Genomic DNA, 19,536 nt, shown 5'->3' with positions numbered 1-19,536 from the left:
CGAAGAACCTGGGGAAAAGTTGGTTGGGGATAAGATGGTGTTTGGCATGAATTATACAATGATCTGGAATATTTACCGATTATTAAGTTATTTGCTATACCTGCGCTTAATTGACTAACGCCCGTATTCACAAACCTTACTATGAGGTCTCACAGTACGCGTGGACGCACACGGTGACACATGAACCAATCACAGAGCTCTATTCAACGTTGTGCGTTCGATATTCTGCTTCACTTAAGCAAGCATCGTTTGTGAATACATCAGTGCCTGAGGTATGGGCAAGGTCCTCCAAGGGCAATCCCAAAATTCCCCTTCTTCAAAGACAGTTAAAAAACGACAAAACAAATCCAATAATCTCCAACAACTCACCTTAACATCAGCCCTCGACGGATAATTAAAGTACAGGTTCTCGAACGTGATGTTCCCTTGGAACCGCTCCGGCTTGGCGCCCGTGCTGGCCAGTGCGTCCACCTTGGAGCGGCGCTCTAGCAGCTTGAAGAGAGACTTGGCGGCGCCGCGCGCGGTCGAGAAGGTTTCCAAGTGTGGCTGGCACATCGCGATGTTTTGGGCAGCCATGAACGTGCAGAAGAGGATCTGGAAGATGAAATGATGAGGTCAGAAAACCACTTATCTATCTAGCTAGGCTATCGGATATTAGGGTTAGTGGAGATATGTCATCGATTTGCCACTTACGCGTCTGCTGCTAAGTGGTTTAGATGAAGTGTGCTCTAAGTCATCTCTTTGTAATAAATCTTGACGTTTGAAATGCCCATGGTCAGGTACTTATATGGTACACAGTCACATTTAATTACATGATACAGATGATACTCAATCAATATCATCCTACATTCAGATGTTTCTGTTTAAAAGCCTTAGTTTGGGATTAGAGGTCTTTGGTAAAGCATTCGTTCTCGCCGTAAGCATGATTCCAGGATGGTACATTAAGTAGATAACGCTCAAAAACCTTGGTAAGACTGGTCCCCTATAAACGCCGTAGGCCGCGTCACAAAGCGATATAAATGAAGCAATATTTCATTTTCACCGTGAGCATGACTCCAGGGTGGTACTCCTGCTCCTCCGGCGGCAGGTCCATGTCCCTCACACACAAGGCGGCTCCGAGCGCGAAGACTATAGCGTTGAGCGCGTACGTCAGCAGCCAGCCGAGCCCCGCGCCCGCGCCCGCCCACACCCCGCGCCGCCGCGCCGCGCGCTCGGCGCCCACCAGCGACGAGCCGTACCTGTGGGGACAACGTTCCATAAGTTTTTTTTAATCCACAACGAGGAAGCTCTTGGCCCGGAATCCTCAACCACGGAGGAACTGGTAATCTTACCTTTAACTGCCGGTACACAACAATGCTGTTAACATTGTTGTTATGGCGACAGACTTAGGTAAAATGGTGGTAGCTAGCCAGGCGGACTTAGAACAAGCCTTACCCCTAAAATCTGCCCCCACTGGAAATCGAACCCGGGACCTCTGCGTCTGAAGCAGGTGGTCTTACCACTAGACCACAGAAGGGATTAAGTTAAGTTAAGCTTCAGCCAAAAGCACAAAAGATCCCAATGGGTCTACGTGCTCTGCGCTCATGCGCGGCCCTAAATAAGATAAGAAGCTTCAGCCAAACCAACATTATGCAGATTGCGTCGGCGATGGCGATCATTACGCATGCATAGGCCAATGATAGGTCGCGCGTCCTGTCATGTCATTGGCTTGGTCGCCATCGCCGACGCAATCTGTACGCGTTAGTTTGGCTGAAGCTTTACATATTACACACTAGTGACGCGCTATATAAACACGTCATACGTTACAGAATACGGCACAGCACCGTAATTACATGTATGTGCAGTTACAATCTACGTCACACGCACTTCATTACATGTCCGCGCCATGCCGCACAAAATACAGGACTAACCCCTTGGTGAAATAACATCCCACAAATGACAGAAAAACAGAACCTATCTGACAAAGGTTTGTCAGATAATACATTCAACAAGATTCAAATTCCAATTTACTTTATCAGGTTCTAGACTCTATGCCCATCTTCTTAGATAGTGTAAATTGGAAATCAGTTGATCTTATGGCAAACCGAGCAGAGTTAAAAGCCCCTATACCTACCTTTTTTTATTTTTTATTTTTTTTTATTTATTTAACAACTTAAAGACAGTTACATTGAGACAATTACATTTAGATAGCTTTAAAAACCACTAGGGTTTGATGTAAAGCTAACGAGTTTGCAGTGGGTACATTCACAATTTCAAATACAATTACATAATACAGCATAAACATATTTTAATATTGTTACATTAGCTTTAGGAAATAGTCCTTCAGCTTATATTTAATATTTTTAACAGTGATTTCTTTCACAAATTCGGGTGGCATGCTATTTATAATCCGGGGCAGTCTTACTTACTATACTTACGAAGAGGAATGTATCAGCCAGACAAAGGTTACAGGTATTTNACAGCTATCCTACGAACATTTCTGAGCTCTTGCTGGACGTCGATACCAGTCAAATGACGATTTCATAGAGAGGTTGAAATGAAAAAACGGTCATTGCTCTGCGATGTGCACCGGCGCTGTTCAGAACTTGGTCTCGGGATAAAGCCACCAGTCTCCCAAAAGCGTCTTAAAACTTTCGAAACCCAGGACTGGCTTATGTGGAGCTGACGTGCGACAGCCCGCTGGCTGAGCCCTTCTTGCAACAGTGCAACGATTTGTGTTGCTTCTGTAGGTGTAGAATCCCAGGTAAAGTGTCAAAAGAAGCCGAGATGTGTATGGATCAACGTGTGAACGCAAAAATCCGAAAACACGTGCTTTTATAGGGGGTTAATAGGCCGCAACTCGCGACGTATCAAACAGTTGGTACATGTCTTTTTTCTTACTTCTTCACATCAGCCGGGATATCTTTTTAAATACCGGTGTGATTTAAATGAATTTGGTATCAATTTAAAGTTAAAAGTTTAATCTTTAAAATGGTGCTACTTTTTTTGTTACTAACAAATTCGTTTGTACACAAGATCGCGTGGAAACAACTTCATGTAAGTGATTCCATACTTTTGCTCGCGAGTGTATTAAAGTTTAAAGTGCCAATTTTTGTTCGAGCAGGGCGTCCCCCCCCCCTCTAAAAACTAAGACTGTTGGCTTGAAAAAATTCATAATAATACTGCTTTTTATGAACTTTCAAGAAAACTATAACGGTTAGTTAGTTTAAGAGTAATAGTCATTTAACTCATGTACTATAAAATTTCATATCTAATAAAAATTCCTTAGAAGAAAATATTAAAAGCGACTTTAGATAAAGTAATTGCTTGCTTCTGAAATATATTTTGTTAACGACGGACAACTACGGAACCCTACACGCGCGTGGCACGACACGCACTTGGCCAATTTTTTTACTTCAGATTTAAAACCCTAAAAGTCTCACGTAATTTATGGACGCCCCCTAACCTGCCCAGGAGTATGAAGAATAATTGTACCAAGTTTCGTTAAAATCCGTCGAGTAGTTTTTGTTTCTATAAGGAACATACAGACAGACAGACAGACAGACAGACAGACAGACAGACAGACAGACAGACAGACAAAAATTTTACTAATTGCATTTTTGGCATCAGTATCGATCACTAATCACCCCCTGATAGTTATTTTGAAAATATATTTCATGTACAGAATTGACCCCTCTACAGATTTATTATAAGTATAGATTTGAAGCTTCTAGGTCTNAATATTTACGGGTCTGCTGGAAAAACCATACCACAAGTCGCAAGTCTTTATAGCCCGATCAGGAGGACACAGTTGAGTGATGCAGGGAAGAAGAACTCTACGTCTCTCAAAGCTTCTTTGGAGAAGTAAGAGAGTGTCGAAATTGAGCCACTGTAATTGCTTTTTTTCGTGGGACAGTTTTGTAAGGCTATTTAAAACACTTAAAATATGAAATATCACATTTCTTTCATATCATTTGGAAGTCTTATTTAATGTATTTTATGGCTATACTATTTTTAAATTACTAGAATCCCCGAGAAAGAAGGAATAACACAATTTATGAGTAGAAATAGAGTTAGGACGCGCCACCGCTATTAGATTTTGGGTCTTTGAAAATTTTTTTAGTACATAAAATAACTACCTATTGTCCTAAAGACTTTGCTATCGTGTAAAACGCTGTATAAACTATATACAGAAAAAAAATCATCGCTCTAGTTACATTTCTCCCATCGATTCTCAGCTCCGCCGCGTAAAAAACGTGTTTGGGATATTCACCCCTATGATCTGAGACCCACACTGTAGACTGTAGGTACTTAGCCTGTGCTTATAGACGTCAGAATTCTACGAATTCTTCTCGCCTTAAACTTAAGTTCATTAAACCACTTTTCTGAGCTATGCCGCTAGTTAATTCAGTGCCGCATTGAAGTTGGTCAGTCTTGACGTCAAAGCATTTCGGCAAAAGCTGCGTTCCTTCATGCAAATTCCGTTGAACTATGCCGTATAATGACGTCTTGGGTCACACAACTCGATTGAGCGTTACGAAATCTGGTTTGGCATCTTCGAGATACCTACAACTTGTTTGAATTGTTAACGAGATAAATTATGTGCCGATGAAACATCAGTGGTCCAGTGGATTGATACAAGCTTGCCGTTTTAACTTTTTGCGAGCGAAGCCCGATAGATGCCGAGATGTCGCGGGTTCGATTCCCGCACAGTACAAAGATTTGTGTGCATAACATAATTGTTTGTATTGGACAGGGTGTTTTCTATGTAAGTATTATTATGTATGTATTAAAAAAATCATGTGGAATCATGGATGTGGAAGTCATTGGGGGAGGCCTATGTTCAGCAGTGGACGTCCTGTGGCTGAAATGATGATGATGATGATGATTAAAAAAAAGTATTTAAGTATGTTTCTTACATCCGTTATCTAGTTCTAGTACCCATGTATGTACAAGCTTTGCTTAGTTTGGGACTAAAGGCGCAGTGCAAAAAGTACAAGGATATTTTTTTAAACTTTATATATTTTGTAAACCTATGTCAGTTAAGTTGGTTGCCATGAATCTACAAAAGTTTAACTACGACTTATAATTATTTTATTGAGCGTCTCAAAATAGCACTGCTTCATCTTTTGAAAAACTTCCGCAAAAACTCTTGACAACTGGTTAGATACTTTACTGAGATATTAATAATCGTGGTTCATCAGCAAGTATTAGGTAGGTACCTAGATAAGTACCTATATTTAGCTTGTAATAACGTCATCGTCAAGTTTCTAATCCGTTACCTACCACCACTGGAGCTTTGGCAGGAGCTTTTTGAAGAAAATTATCTATCTAAGGCGAAGACATAGGTTATTATAATCCTAAGTTCTATGGATGTTAACATCTGTTACTCTTTCACGCAAAAACTACTGAATGGATTTTTGTTAAACTTTGCCGTGGGCAAAAGCTTGCAAAGCAAATGTATAAGTACTACGAAGGTAAGTGCATTTTGGGGCTTATAGTACCTTGAGATTCACGATGAAAATTGATCTACCACTCTGGAGCAAATCATGGGTAATACGCAAATGATTTGAAGTCGAAAGTTAGAGGTACGAAACCCAGTTTTCGTCAAGTTTGTCGTCGAATGGACTTACATAGTGTTCGAACATACTTTGGAACATACAAACTGGAAAGACGAAAGAAGATTAGCTTTATGCGACAGTACTTTAACCGCACGCAGTTCAAAGCTTCGTATGATGTAACAATGACGACAATGAGACGAAGTTGTTGAAAGAGATGCATCAATTGAAGTTGTTACGTCAGACCTGCTTAATAAAATGTAATATTTTATGTATTATGTAGGTACCTAGGTATGGGAAAACAACGAATGTCATGGTATGAGTAAGTGCCCCAATTCCAAGTGAGTAATCACTTAGTTACCTAATTACTTACCAGTGTGTTTATGTTAATGCCTGTTTAATTAATGTTTTTATATCAATTTGTGTTGCGTAGTTTAAAGAAGCTTTTGCAGAAAAAAATAATTAACTGTTAACAATCCAAATAACACTATTAATTGGGATAAGTCTCAATTAATTGTGTGAGGAAGTTAATTTCAAAACTTGTTGGACGAGTAAACAAAGCCCATGATTTACGACGTTACAGATCCCATACAAAAAGCTGTTAACTAAGTAAATAAATAATTATAATGATAACGTACTATATTTGATATGATGTGAGCACCAAAATTAACGATGTCGAACGAAACTCCGATGTGTAATTAATAATGCGATTTCCGCAGGTCTGGAAAAAATAATATGTGGGTGCCGTAGAACATTTCCTTCTGGATGCTGTTTAGAAGGTGCCCAGCCCAGGGATACGGAACTGTCACCCAATGCAGCATGCAATAAATGTTTGAATTATGAATATGAATACATATTGAGTAGGTAACTACTCGTAGCTGTGCCCACGACAAACAAACTTTTCAGCTTAAAAATATTAGTTACATACCTACGTAATTTGTATTGCACAATTAATGTAATACCTACATCTGTTAACTCCTTTTAACTAAGCTTAGACTGGGTCCACTCCAAATACTTTACTCTTAATAATACAGCACAGCATTTGGAATCATGCTCAAGCTAACTAGGTACATACCTACTTAAACCTCTTTAAGAATATTGAATTTCCTTTCCAAATATTGCATACATTAACTACGTTAATAACCCTCCTTCTGGCGGTTGGGTAAAAAGTAACAACGCCACACCTGACCGAATGACCCCTTGCGTGTCCAAAACACAAGATTACAATCCCCTGATGGTGAATTTGAATTAATTGTTGTGCTACACACCACCGAAACCATAAAGAAGCGTGTGCGTGACTCCTCCAGGTAACGTAACACCAAACTTGTGTTTTTCCCGCCATTCTGTGCGTTATAACTGTGCGTCAATCAGAAATAGCAATACCAAGTCCCAATAAACCTAAACCCTGCCCTAGATAGGATAGGACTCTAAACTGATTAACAGTGTCTAAAATACCAATTTTCTTCTTTGTCCTAAAGTCCTAACCCTTTATTTGGGGTCGGCTCTCCTCATTCAGCGAACACCAGAACGAACTGTCCTCGGTTGTCGAAAATTATGTTTGAGCATATTAAGCGTTTAAAATACCGTTTAGAGTAGTATAATCCCATCAAAAACAATACTTGTCAAAAAAACCAAGTCTCGCAACTCAGTTGTTCTACGGTAAAAAGTTGTGAGATCCATGTAATACCAAGTCCAGGCCAGGAAATCTTTAACGTTTTACATAAATTATTGACTTGGCCATCGCACTAAATAATTTAATTTACACGTGTTTTCATGCGATGGCCAAGTCAATATATTTATGTAAAACGTTAAAGATTTCCTGGCCTGGACTTGGTATTACATGGATCTCACAACTTTTTACCGTAGAACAACTGAGTTGCGAGACTTGGTTTTTTTGACAAGTATTGTTTTTGATGGGATCTCATTTCTTTTTGTATTTTGTAGACAGCAGTTATGTATCTAGAAAACTGGACCGAAATTGAAAAATTTTACTCGACTTGGCGGTTGCACTACCGTGCCCCCAAATATTTTAGTTTTTCCTTGATTCATACACCAAACACTACTTATATTCCAAATTTGAAGCTTCTAGGTCTGCTAGAAGTGCCTTAGAGTTTTGATGATCGGTGAGTCAGTCAGTGAGTCAGTGAGTGAGTCAGTGAGTGACAAAATTAAGTAACTTTGACCCGTTATAATTCTTAAACTACTGGTTCAAATTGAATGAAATTTTAAATATACCGTGTCTTTACAATGCCTGCATAGCTAATGAAAATTCAGCCTTCTAGTTTTATCCACAACGAAGTTACAGGCGGTCGAAAATGGCCTGAATTGCTTCGAGAAAAGGATGGTACGGCCGTGCCGCTTTTTTGCTCGACTTGGTGGGGGCACTGCCGTGCCCCCAGATAGGTTCAGGGGAACTCAGACTCTCAACTACAAAATGGGGACGCTAAAAAATAATTTATTTTCAAAGTGGCAGTAGATGAGTAGTGAGTAGACAAAATAAGTTTGGGCACCCCTGCTATAATATATTCTTAGAATTTAGTTAATTGCCGAGCTGGTCGATAAGTCAGGCAGGGGTCAACCGTAGCTATGGGACACTCCACCTTGAACTTGACCCCGGACAGAAATAGTCTAATTAAAATGGATTCGTAAAGGCTGATAAAGTACCTAAACTAGCGTTATCTACCAGGTACAACTACACGCACATCTTCCCAATTCTACTGAATCTATGCAAAAATGTTGACTCCTTATGGTTTTTCTATAGCAACATTTTAGCAGTTAACGTAATGACGTGACAATATGATTGCGAAGAAAAGTACCTACTCTGAGTCATAATTAAGCCTAAATAATGTGGGTTTTCTGATGAATAACCACATTATAACACTGTTAAGTGACATCAAAAACCGCCTAGTAGAACCTATGGTATATTTGGGTACTTCCAGGTGCCTTTCTACAACAACTTGTCGACTGATGGAGACTAAGGATGGAGATAAGAGCGTTTAGTCTCAAAATTTTGTGGTTTAGTTGCAATTTCCTGTTAAAGGTACTCCTAAAGATCGATAAGGATTGTTTTGTCCAATAACTCGTAGCGTCCGTTGACTAAAAAGTAAGTATATTGTTTTCAACAGTCCTATTCCCAATTCCTCATAGTTTAGTTAACTATCACGGTGAGTAAGTAAGCCGCGGTTTGCGAGTGCGTGCGCAAATCCTCCNACTTTTAGTGCAGCCCTCGTACATAACTGCTGCCTACAAAATACAAAAAGAAATGAGATCCCATCAAAAACAATACTTGTCAAAAAAACCAAGTCTCGCAACTCAGTTGTTCTACGGTAAAAAGTTGTGAGATCCATGTAATACCAAGTCCAGGCCAGGAAATCTTTAACGTTTTACATAAATATATTGACTTGGCCATCGCGTCGCACTAAATAATTTAATTTAGGTACACATGTTTTCATGCAATGGCCAAGTCAATATATTTATGTAAAACGTTAAAGATTTCCTGGCCTGGACTTGGTATTACAATTACATGGATCTCACAACTTTTTACCGTAGAACAACTGAGTTGCGAGACTTGGTTTTTTTTGACAAGTATTGTTTTTGATGGGATATTGAATTTCCTTTCCAAATATTGCATACATTAACCACGTTAATAACCCTCCTTCTGGCGGTCAGGTGAAAAGTAACAACGCCACACCTGACCGAATGACCCCTTGCGTGTTCAAAACACTAGATTACAATCCCCTGATGGTGAATTTGAATTAATTGTTGTGCTGTACACCACCGAAACCATAAAGAAGCGCGTGCGTGACTCCTTCAGTTAACGTAACACCAAACTTGTGTTTTTCCCGCGACTCTGTGCGTTATAACTGTGCGTCAATCAGAATAAAGCGATACCAAGTCCCAATAAACCTAAACCCTGCCCTAGATAGGACTCTAAACTGATTAATAGCGTCTAAAATGCCAATTTTCTTCTTTGTCCTAACCTTTTATTTGGGGTCGGCTCTCCTCATTGTGCGAACGCCAGAACGAACTGTCCTCGGTTGTCGAAACATTTGTTTGGGCTACCGTTCAGAGTAGTATAATAAGTCCAGTGGAAGGGGCAGACTCTCAACTACAAAATGGGGACGCTAAAAAATAATTTATTTACAAAGTGGCAGTAGATGAGTAGACAAAATAAGTTTGGGCACCCCTGCTATAATGTATTCGTAGAATTTAGTTAATTGCCGAGCTGGTCGATAAGTTAGGCAGGGGTCAACCGTAGCTAGGGGACACTCCACCTTGAACTTGACCCCGGACCGAAATAGTCTAATTAAAATGAATTCGTAATTAAGCTGATAAAGTTGTATCTAAACTTACGTTATCTACCATCTACCAGATAGGTTACGGGCTACACGCACATCTTACCAATTCTACTGATCTGAATCTATGCAAAAATGTTGACTCCTTATGATTTTTCAACAGCAACATTTTAGCAGTTAACGTAATGACGTGACAATATGATTGCGAAGAAAAGTACCTACTCTGAGTCATAAGTAAGCCTAATGTGGGTTTTCTGATGAATAAGCTCATATAACATTGTTAAGTGACATCAAAAACCGCTTAGTAGTCTACCTATTGCGTTAAGACAATAAAGTTTAATAAACATTAATCTATTTTCACTATCTTCCCCACTCATATTTTTTTCGGGGGAGCTTTGGCATTGATGCAGTCACGAAAGGTGGATTATTGTAAACTTCCAGGAGCATTTCTACAACAATTTATTATTTCCTACTAGTCGACTGATAAGAACGTTTAGTCACAAAATTTTGTGGTTTAGTTGCAATTTCCTGTTAAAGGTACTCCTAAAGATCGATAAGGAGTGTTTTGTCCAATAACTCGTAGCGTCCGTTGACTAAAAAGTATACATATTGTTTTCAACAGTCTTATTCCCAATTCCTCATAGTTTAGTTAACTATGACGGTGAGTAAGTAAGCCGCGGTTTGCGAGTGCGTGCGCAAATCCTCCGCTATGACTATGATAGCATTCATGTCACATAAGTAGTAATCAACAACCTGCGCATGAGTCAGTGCTGACGACAATCCAGAAAGCACCTGCCTTTCCTTAAATCTGTTCGAGGCAAAACAGGGATTCCCCGCTCAAACCTGCTGCCTACGTCAAAAGCTTTTGAATTTGAAATTAATGACAACTTTTATTGAGGAAGCAAACTTTTTTGTGGTCATTTTGCATATTTTTTTAGGGTTCCGTAGCCAAAATGGCAAAAACGGAACCCTTATAGTTTCGTCATGTCCGTCTGTCCGTCTGTCCGTCTGTCCGTCTGTCCGTCTGTCCGTCTGTCCGTCTGTCCGTCTGTCACAGCCGATTTACTCGGAAACTATAAGTACTACAGTGATGAAATTTGATGGGAATATGTGTTGTATGAACCGCTACAAAATTATGACACTAANAAAAACAATACTTGTCAAAAAAACCAAGTCTCGCAACTCAGTTGTTCTACGGTAAAAAGTTGTGAGATCCATGTAATACCAAGTCCAGGCCAGGAAATCTTTAACGTTTTACATAAATATATTGACTTGGCCATCGCGTCGCACTAAATAATTTAATTTAGGTACACATGTTTTCATGCAATGGCCAAGTCAATATATTTATGTAAAACGTTAAAGATTTCCTGGCCTGGACTTGGTATTACAATTACATGGATCTCACAACTTTTTACCGTAGAACAACTGAGTTGCGAGACTTGGTTTTTTTTGACAAGTATTGTTTTTGATGGGATATTGAATTTCCTTTCCAAATATTGCATACATTAACCACGTTAATAACCCTCCTTCTGGCGGTCAGGTGAAAAGTAACAACGCCACACCTGACCGAATGACCCCTTGCGTGTTCAAAACACTAGATTACAATCCCCTGATGGTGAATTTGAATTAATTGTTGTGCTGTACACCACCGAAACCATAAAGAAGCGCGTGCGTGACTCCTTCAGTTAACGTAACACCAAACTTGTGTTTTTCCCGCGACTCTGTGCGTTATAACTGTGCGTCAATCAGAATAAAGCGATACCAAGTCCCAATAAACCTAAACCCTGCCCTAGATAGGACTCTAAACTGATTAATAGCGTCTAAAATGCCAATTTTCTTCTTTGTCCTAACCTTTTATTTGGGGTCGGCTCTCCTCATTGTGCGAACGCCAGAACGAACTGTCCTCGGTTGTCGAAACATTTGTTTGGGCTACCGTTCAGAGTAGTATAATAAGTCCAGTGGAAGGGGCAGACTCTCAACTACAAAATGGGGACGCTAAAAAATAATTTATTTACAAAGTGGCAGTAGATGAGTAGACAAAATAAGTTTGGGCACCCCTGCTATAATGTATTCGTAGAATTTAGTTAATTGCCGAGCTGGTCGATAAGTTAGGCAGGGGTCAACCGTAGCTAGGGGACACTCCACCTTGAACTTGACCCCGGACCGAAATAGTCTAATTAAAATGAATTCGTAATTAAGCTGATAAAGTTGTATCTAAACTTACGTTATCTACCATCTACCAGATAGGTTACGGGCTACACGCACATCTTACCAATTCTACTGATCTGAATCTATGCAAAAATGTTGACTCCTTATGATTTTTCAACAGCAACATTTTAGCAGTTAACGTAATGACGTGACAATATGATTGCGAAGAAAAGTACCTACTCTGAGTCATAAGTAAGCCTAATGTGGGTTTTCTGATGAATAAGCTCATATAACATTGTTAAGTGACATCAAAAACCGCTTAGTAGTCTACCTATTGCGTTAAGACAATAAAGTTTAATAAACATTAATCTATTTTCACTATCTTCCCCACTCATATTTTTTTCGGGGGAGCTTTGGCATTGATGCAGTCACGAAAGGTGGATTATTGTAAACTTCCAGGAGCATTTCTACAACAATTTATTATTTCCTACTAGTCGACTGATAAGAACGTTTAGTCACAAAATTTTGTGGTTTAGTTGCAATTTCCTGTTAAAGGTACTCCTAAAGATCGATAAGGAGTGTTTTGTCCAATAACTCGTAGCGTCCGTTGACTAAAAAGTATACATATTGTTTTCAACAGTCTTATTCCCAATTCCTCATAGTTTAGTTAACTATGACGGTGAGTAAGTAAGCCGCGGTTTGCGAGTGCGTGCGCAAATCCTCTGCTATGACTATGATAGCATTCATGTCACATAAGTAGTAATCAACAACCTGCGCATGAGTCAGTGCTGACGACAATCCAGAAAGCACCTGCCTTTCCTTAAATCTGTTCGAGGCAAAACAGGGATTCCCCGCTCAAACCTGCTGCCTACGTCAAAAGCTTTTGAATTTGAAATTAATGACAACTTTTATTGAGGAAGCAAACTTTTTTGTGGTCATTTTGCATATTTTTTTTTATTTAGCTTTACTTGTCCCGGTGTGTTTCTGAGAATTTGAGCTCTCCCAGGAACTAATTAAGTTGTCACGCTGACGTACCTAGCTTTGATGCATGTTGGTTATTTTTCAGGGGGGCAGGGGCGATGCGATTAGAAGCATGTAGATTTTCTATTTCATAGATTAACTAATTCAACAAAAATAAAAAAAAATGCATTTAAATATAATTTCAGACAAAATCAAAAAGTTAATTATCCTAATGCCTATTCATCCATCATCATCATCGTTTCAGCCACAGGACGTCCACTGCTGAACATAGGCCTCTTCCAATGATTTCCACATAGCACGGTTGATAGCGGCCTGCATCCAGCGCCATACTGCTACCTTTATCAGGTCGTCGGTCCACCTTGTGGGTGGACGTCTCACGCTGCGTTTCCTCCACTCCAGAACCTTGCTGCCCCATCGGCCGTCAATTCTGCGTAGTATGTGCCCTGCCCATTGCCACTTCAGCTTGCTAATCCGTCATCCAATCAACTTGCTAAAGGGAACTTTACTCTTTTCTCCGAAACCTTTATTATCACAGTTACTTAAACTTCAAAAGATTCCCACACTAAACTTACCCTCAATTAAAATACAGTTCAATGTACTCGTAAAATTGATCCCTGAGTATCTTACCTTGTACCAGAAATGTTACTTCAATAAGTTTATCGTTGTTTATTGTTTAATCTTTTTCATACGGAACCGAATCTGCAAAAACAAGAGCATATTAATATAGGAGGACCATCAATTTAACTATGTAGTTAGTTTTAATTAAAATGTAATAATAATTACTTACTTGGAATTTGATCAGCTGATAAAATAAACAAAAGAAGCTTAATTAATTTATTTTTATCTTTTGCGACTTACTTAGTTTTATTGTTCTCAGTTTAAATTTAAAATAATGTAACTTACGTACTTCTTCATATTGCATTCATCCCTTTTCATTTGTTTCAGCCAAATGACGTCCACTGCTGGACAAAGGCCTCCTCCAAGGTTTTCCACAATGAACGGTCCTGCGCTGCCCGCATCCAGGTTCTTCCCGCGACCTTCACCAGATCGTCGGTCCACCTAGTAGGAGGCCTGCCCACGCTACGTCTTCCGGCCCGTGGTTACCACTTGAGAACTTTTCTGCCCCAACAGCCTGATTTTAGCAATTCTTCGGGCTATATCGGTCTTTTTGGTTTTCCTGTGGATCTCCTCATTTGTAATTCGATCACGCAGGGAAACTCCGAGTAGGTACTACCACAGAATTGGTACTACAACCAACCAGTTAGTTAGTAACCACTGAGTATTGGCACAGATATACAGGGTGGAGTTTTGTAATGCCACCTGGAGAGAGAGTACTCTTAATACTGTAGGTAGAAAATTTTGAAAATCTTTAAATGCAGTTCTATTTCTTTTAAAAAATAAAGGAATGTTTTCTTTGAGAAAAAAATTCTATCTACAATATTAAGATCTGTCTGTCTGTCTGTCTGTTACGCTTTCCCGCTTAAACCTCGCAACCGATTTTGATGAAATTTGGCATAGAGATAGTTTGAGTCCCGGGAAAGAACATAGGATAGTTTTTATCCCGGTTTTTGAAACAGGGACGCGCGCGATAAAGTTTTTCTGTGACAGACAAAATTCCACGCGGGCGAAGCCGCGGGCGGAAAGCTATTTAATAATAAAAAAAACAACCCCCAAGGGTGGAAAATTGGGGATGAACTTTTTTATACGCAATATCTCCGGCGATTATGAACCAATTTGAACGATTATTTTTTTGTTGAATAGGTATTATTTGTGTTCACGCATTTGAAGTCGGTTTTTTTCTTAAGTTATAAGTATGTTCGTACTTTCAGCGGAAAAGTTTTTAAACGATTTGAATTAAATGGAGTGAATTATAACACGCACGAGTCTAACGCCCGTATTCTCAAATATTACTATGAGGTCTCACAGTGCGCGTGGACGCACAGAGTGACATATGGACCAATCACAGAGCTCTATTCAACGCTGTGCGTTCGATTTGCTGCTTCACTAAAGTAAAGCAAGCGTCGTTTGTGAATATGGGCGTAAAAGTAATTAAATAAAGAGTAAGTTATAAGATAAGATTAAATATAATTTTTGTTGTGTATGATTAGAAATAATGTAGGATTGTAAATTTGTAATGATGAAAGAATTTTTCAAATCCGTCCAGTAGTAGAGTAGGTACTAGACTAGATTATACAGGGTGGAATTTTGTAATGCCACCATGGAGGGAAAGTACTCTTAATGGTGGACAAAGGCCTCCTCCAAGGTTTTCCACAATGAACGGTCCTGCGCTGCCCGCATCCAGGTTCTTCCCGCGACCTTAACCAGATCGTCGATCCACCTAGTAGGAGGCCTGCCCACGCTACGTCTTCCGGCCCGTGGTTACCACTTGAGAACTTTTCTGCTCCAACTGCCTGATTTTAGCAATTGTTCGGGCTAAGTATATCGGTCTTTTTGGTTTTCCTGTGGATCTCCTCATTTGTAATTCGATCACGCAGGGAAACTCCGAGTAGGTGCTACCACAGAATTGGTACTACAACCAACCAGTAGTAACCACTGAGTATTGGCACAGATATACACGGTGGAGTTTTGTAATGCCACCTGGAGGGAGAGTACTCTTAATACTGTTAGGTAAAAAATTTTGAAAATCTTTGAATGCAGTTCTATTTCTTTTAAAAAATAAAGGAATGTTTTCTTGAGAAAAAAATTCTATCTACAATATTAAGAGTACTTTCCCTCCAGGTGCCATTACAAAATTCCACCCTGTATAATCTAGTACCTACTCTACTACTGGACTGATTTGAAAAATTATTTCATCATTAGAATCCTACATTATTTCTAATCATACACAACATTNGATGTAACTTACGTACTTCTTCATATTGCATTCATCCCTTTTCATTTGTTTCAGCCAAATGACGTCCACTGTTGTAGATAGAAATTTTTTATCACAGAAAACATTCCTTTAATTTTTTAAAAGAAATAGAACTGCATTCAAAGATTTTCAAAATTTTTTACCTAACAGTATTAAGAGTACTCTCCCTCCAGGTGGCATTACAAAACTCCACCGTGTATATCTGTGCCAATACTCAGTGGTTACTACTGGTTGGTTGTAGTACCAATTCTGTGGTAGCACCTACTCGGAGTTTCCCTGCGTGATCGAATTACAAATGAGGAGATCCACAGGAAAACCAAAAAGACCGATATACTTAGCCCGAACAATTGCTAAAATCAGGCAGTTGGAGCAGAAAAGTTCTCAAGTGGTAACCACGGGCCGGAAGACGTAGCGTGGGCAGGCCTCCTACTAGGTGGATCGACGATCTGGTTAAGGTCGCGGGAAGAACCTGGATGCGGGCAGCGCAGGACCGTTCATTGTGGAAAACCTTGGAGGAGGCCTTTGTCCACCATTAAGAGTACTTTCCCTCCATGGTGGCATTACAAAATTCCACCCTGTATAATCTAGTCTAGTACCTACTCTACTACTGGACGGATTTGAAAAATTCTTTCATCATTACAAATTTACAATCCTACATTATTTCTAATCATACACAACAAAAATTATATTTAATCTTATCTTATAACTTACTCTTTATTTAATTACTTTTACGCCCATATTCACAAACGACGCTTGCTTTACTTTAGTGAAGCAGCAAATCGAACGCACAGCGTTGAATAGAGCTCTGTGATTGGTCCATATGTCACTCTGTGCGTCCACGCGCACTGTGAGACCTCATAGTAATATTTGAGAATACGGGCGTTAGACTCGTGCGTGTTATAATTCACTCCATTTAATTCAAATCGTTTAAAAACTTTTCCGCTGAAAGTACGAACATACTTATAACTTAAGAAAAAAACCGACTTCAAATGCGTGAACACAAATAATACCTATTCAACAAAAAAATAATCGTTCAAATTGGTTCATAATCGCCGGAGATATTGCGTATAAAAAAGTTCATCCCCAATTTTCCACCCTTGGGGGTTGTTTTTTTTATTATTAAATAGCTTTCCGCCCGCGGCTTCGCCCGCGTGGAATTTTGTCTGTCACAGAAAAACTTTATCGCGCGCGTCCCTGTTTCAAAAACCGGGATAAAAACTATCCTATGTTCTTTCCCGGGACTCAAACTATCTCTATGCCAAATTTCATCAAAATCGGTTGCGAGGTTTAAGCGGGAAAGCGTAACAGACAGACAGACAGACAGACAGACAGACAGACAGACAGACAGACAGACAGACAGAGTTACTTTCGCATTTATAATATTAGTTGGGATTTAAATGGGACCACCCTTGAGGTATTACCTATACGCCGAAAAAAGATTTGTTCAAATCGGTTCATAATTGGCGGAGTTATCGCGTAACAAACATAGAAAAAAAAACATACGGTTCGAATTGAGAACCTCCTCCTTTTTTTGAAGTCGGTTGATAATACGCCTAAGTAAATAGAAAAGGCAACAGCTCTCTTTACCTTTACTATTGTGTCGTTGCTCATGCAGATTGCACAGGCGTTCACCAAATCGTCAAGTTGGAAATCTGGGGGCACTGGCACGGCAGTGCCCCCACCAAGTCGAGCAAAAAAGCGGCACGGCCGTACCATCCTTTTCTCGAAGCAATTCAGGCCATTTTCGACCGCCTGTAACTTCGTTGTGGATAAAACTACACTCGCGAGCAAAACTATGGAATCACTTACATGAAGTTGTTTCCACGCGATCTTGTCTACTAACGAATTTGTTAGTAACAAAAAAAGTGGCACCATTTTAAAGATTAAACTTTTACCTTTAAATTGATACCAAATTCATTTAAATCACACCAGTATTTAAAAAGATATCGCAGCTGATGTGAAGAAGTAAGGAAAAAGACATGTATCAACTGTTCGATACATCGCGAGTTGCGGCCCATTTACCCCCTATAAAGGCACGTGTTTTCGGATTTTTGCTTTCACACGTTGATCCATACACATCTCAGCTTCTTTTGACACTTTACCTGGGATTCTACACCTTCAGAAGCAGCACAAATCCTTGCACTATTGCAAGAAGGGCTCAGCCAGCGGGCTGTCGCATGTCAGCTCCACATAAGCCAGTCCTGGGTTTCGAAAGTTTTAAGACGCTTTCGGGATGTAATACCAAGTCCAGGCCAGGAAATCTTTAACGTTTTACATAAAAATATTGACTTGGCCATCGCATGAAAACACGTGTAAATTAAATTATTTAGTGCGATGGCCAAGTCAATATTTTATGTAAAACGTTAAAGATTTCCTGGCCTGGACTTGGTATTACATGGATCTCACAACTTTTTACCGTAGAACAACTGAGTTGCGAGACTTGGTTTTTTTGACAAGTATTGTTTTTGATGGGATCATAACTACTTGAGGAGGCGAGTGGCTCAATGGCAACCAAACGACCACGTCAGCGTCAGTCTGTTTTTACATAGGTTCCCATTTTTATCTTCAAACATTTACTATCATGTTTGTTAATGTGAAATGTAAGTAAATCACAAATTTTCCGGATTAATGGCCACAGGTCATGGTCACACACCATAGAGTTATTAACTCTATATCACACACCATAGGGTTAATAACTCTATGTCACACACCCATGTGACTTTAANACAACATTAGTTAGAATTTAGGCGATACGAAGTTCACCGAGTCATTTAGTGTACAATACTTAACTTTAGTTAATAAGAAAAAATTATATTTAATCTTATCTTAATTACTTTTACGCCCGTATTCACAAACGATGCTTGCTTTAGTGAAGCAGCAAATCGAACGCACAGCGTTGAATAGAGCTCTGTGATTGGTTCATATGTCACTCTGTGCGTCCACGCGCACTGTGAGACCTCATAGTAATATTTGTGAATACGGGCGTTAGAATCGTGTTAATGTTATAATTCACCCCATTTAATTCAAATCGTTTAAAAAACTTTTCCGCTGAAAGTACGAACATAATACGCCTACGTAAATAGGAAAGGCAACAGCTCTCTTTACCTTTACTACTGTGTCGTTGCTCATGCAGATCGCACAGGCGTTCACCAAATCGTCAAGTTGGAAATGAAATTGACTCAAATCAAAACTTTGTGTTGTGATGACGATGTGGCAATGATTTATTTCCTAAAAAAAATTACATTTGGTGTTCTTGCAATCAAAATCAGCTCTATGATAGGCCAGTAGTACCAGTAAAGTTCAATAAACTATTACACAAAGGGTGTGCATTTGTGCAGGTGGTTGCGGGTGTCGGAAGGCTGGCGCTCATTAGTTTATTCGTACCAACTGCAAAGAGAGATATGATGAGATTGACGATCAAGAATATTGACGAAGATTTTTAATTATCATCTTATAACTACTTGAGGAGGCGAGTGGCTCAATGGCAACCAAACGACCACGTCAGCGTCAGTCTGTTTTTAAAAAGGTTCCCATTTTTATCTTCAAATATTTACTATCATGTTTGTTAATGTGAAATGTAAGTAAATCACAAATTTTCCGGATTAATGGCCACAGGTCATGGTCAGACACCATAGAGTTATTAACTCTATGTCACACACCATAGGGTTAATAACTCTATGTCACATAGAGATGGGTAGTGGGT

Source organism: Ostrinia furnacalis, unplaced genomic scaffold (genome assembly GCF_004193835.3).
Source record: "Ostrinia furnacalis isolate ACB-3 unplaced genomic scaffold, ASM419383v2 OfSCF4239, whole genome shotgun sequence".
In the NCBI taxonomy this organism is placed as follows: Eukaryota; Metazoa; Arthropoda; class Insecta; order Lepidoptera; family Crambidae; genus Ostrinia; species Ostrinia furnacalis.
Note: the sequence above shows the minus strand (reverse complement) of the source record.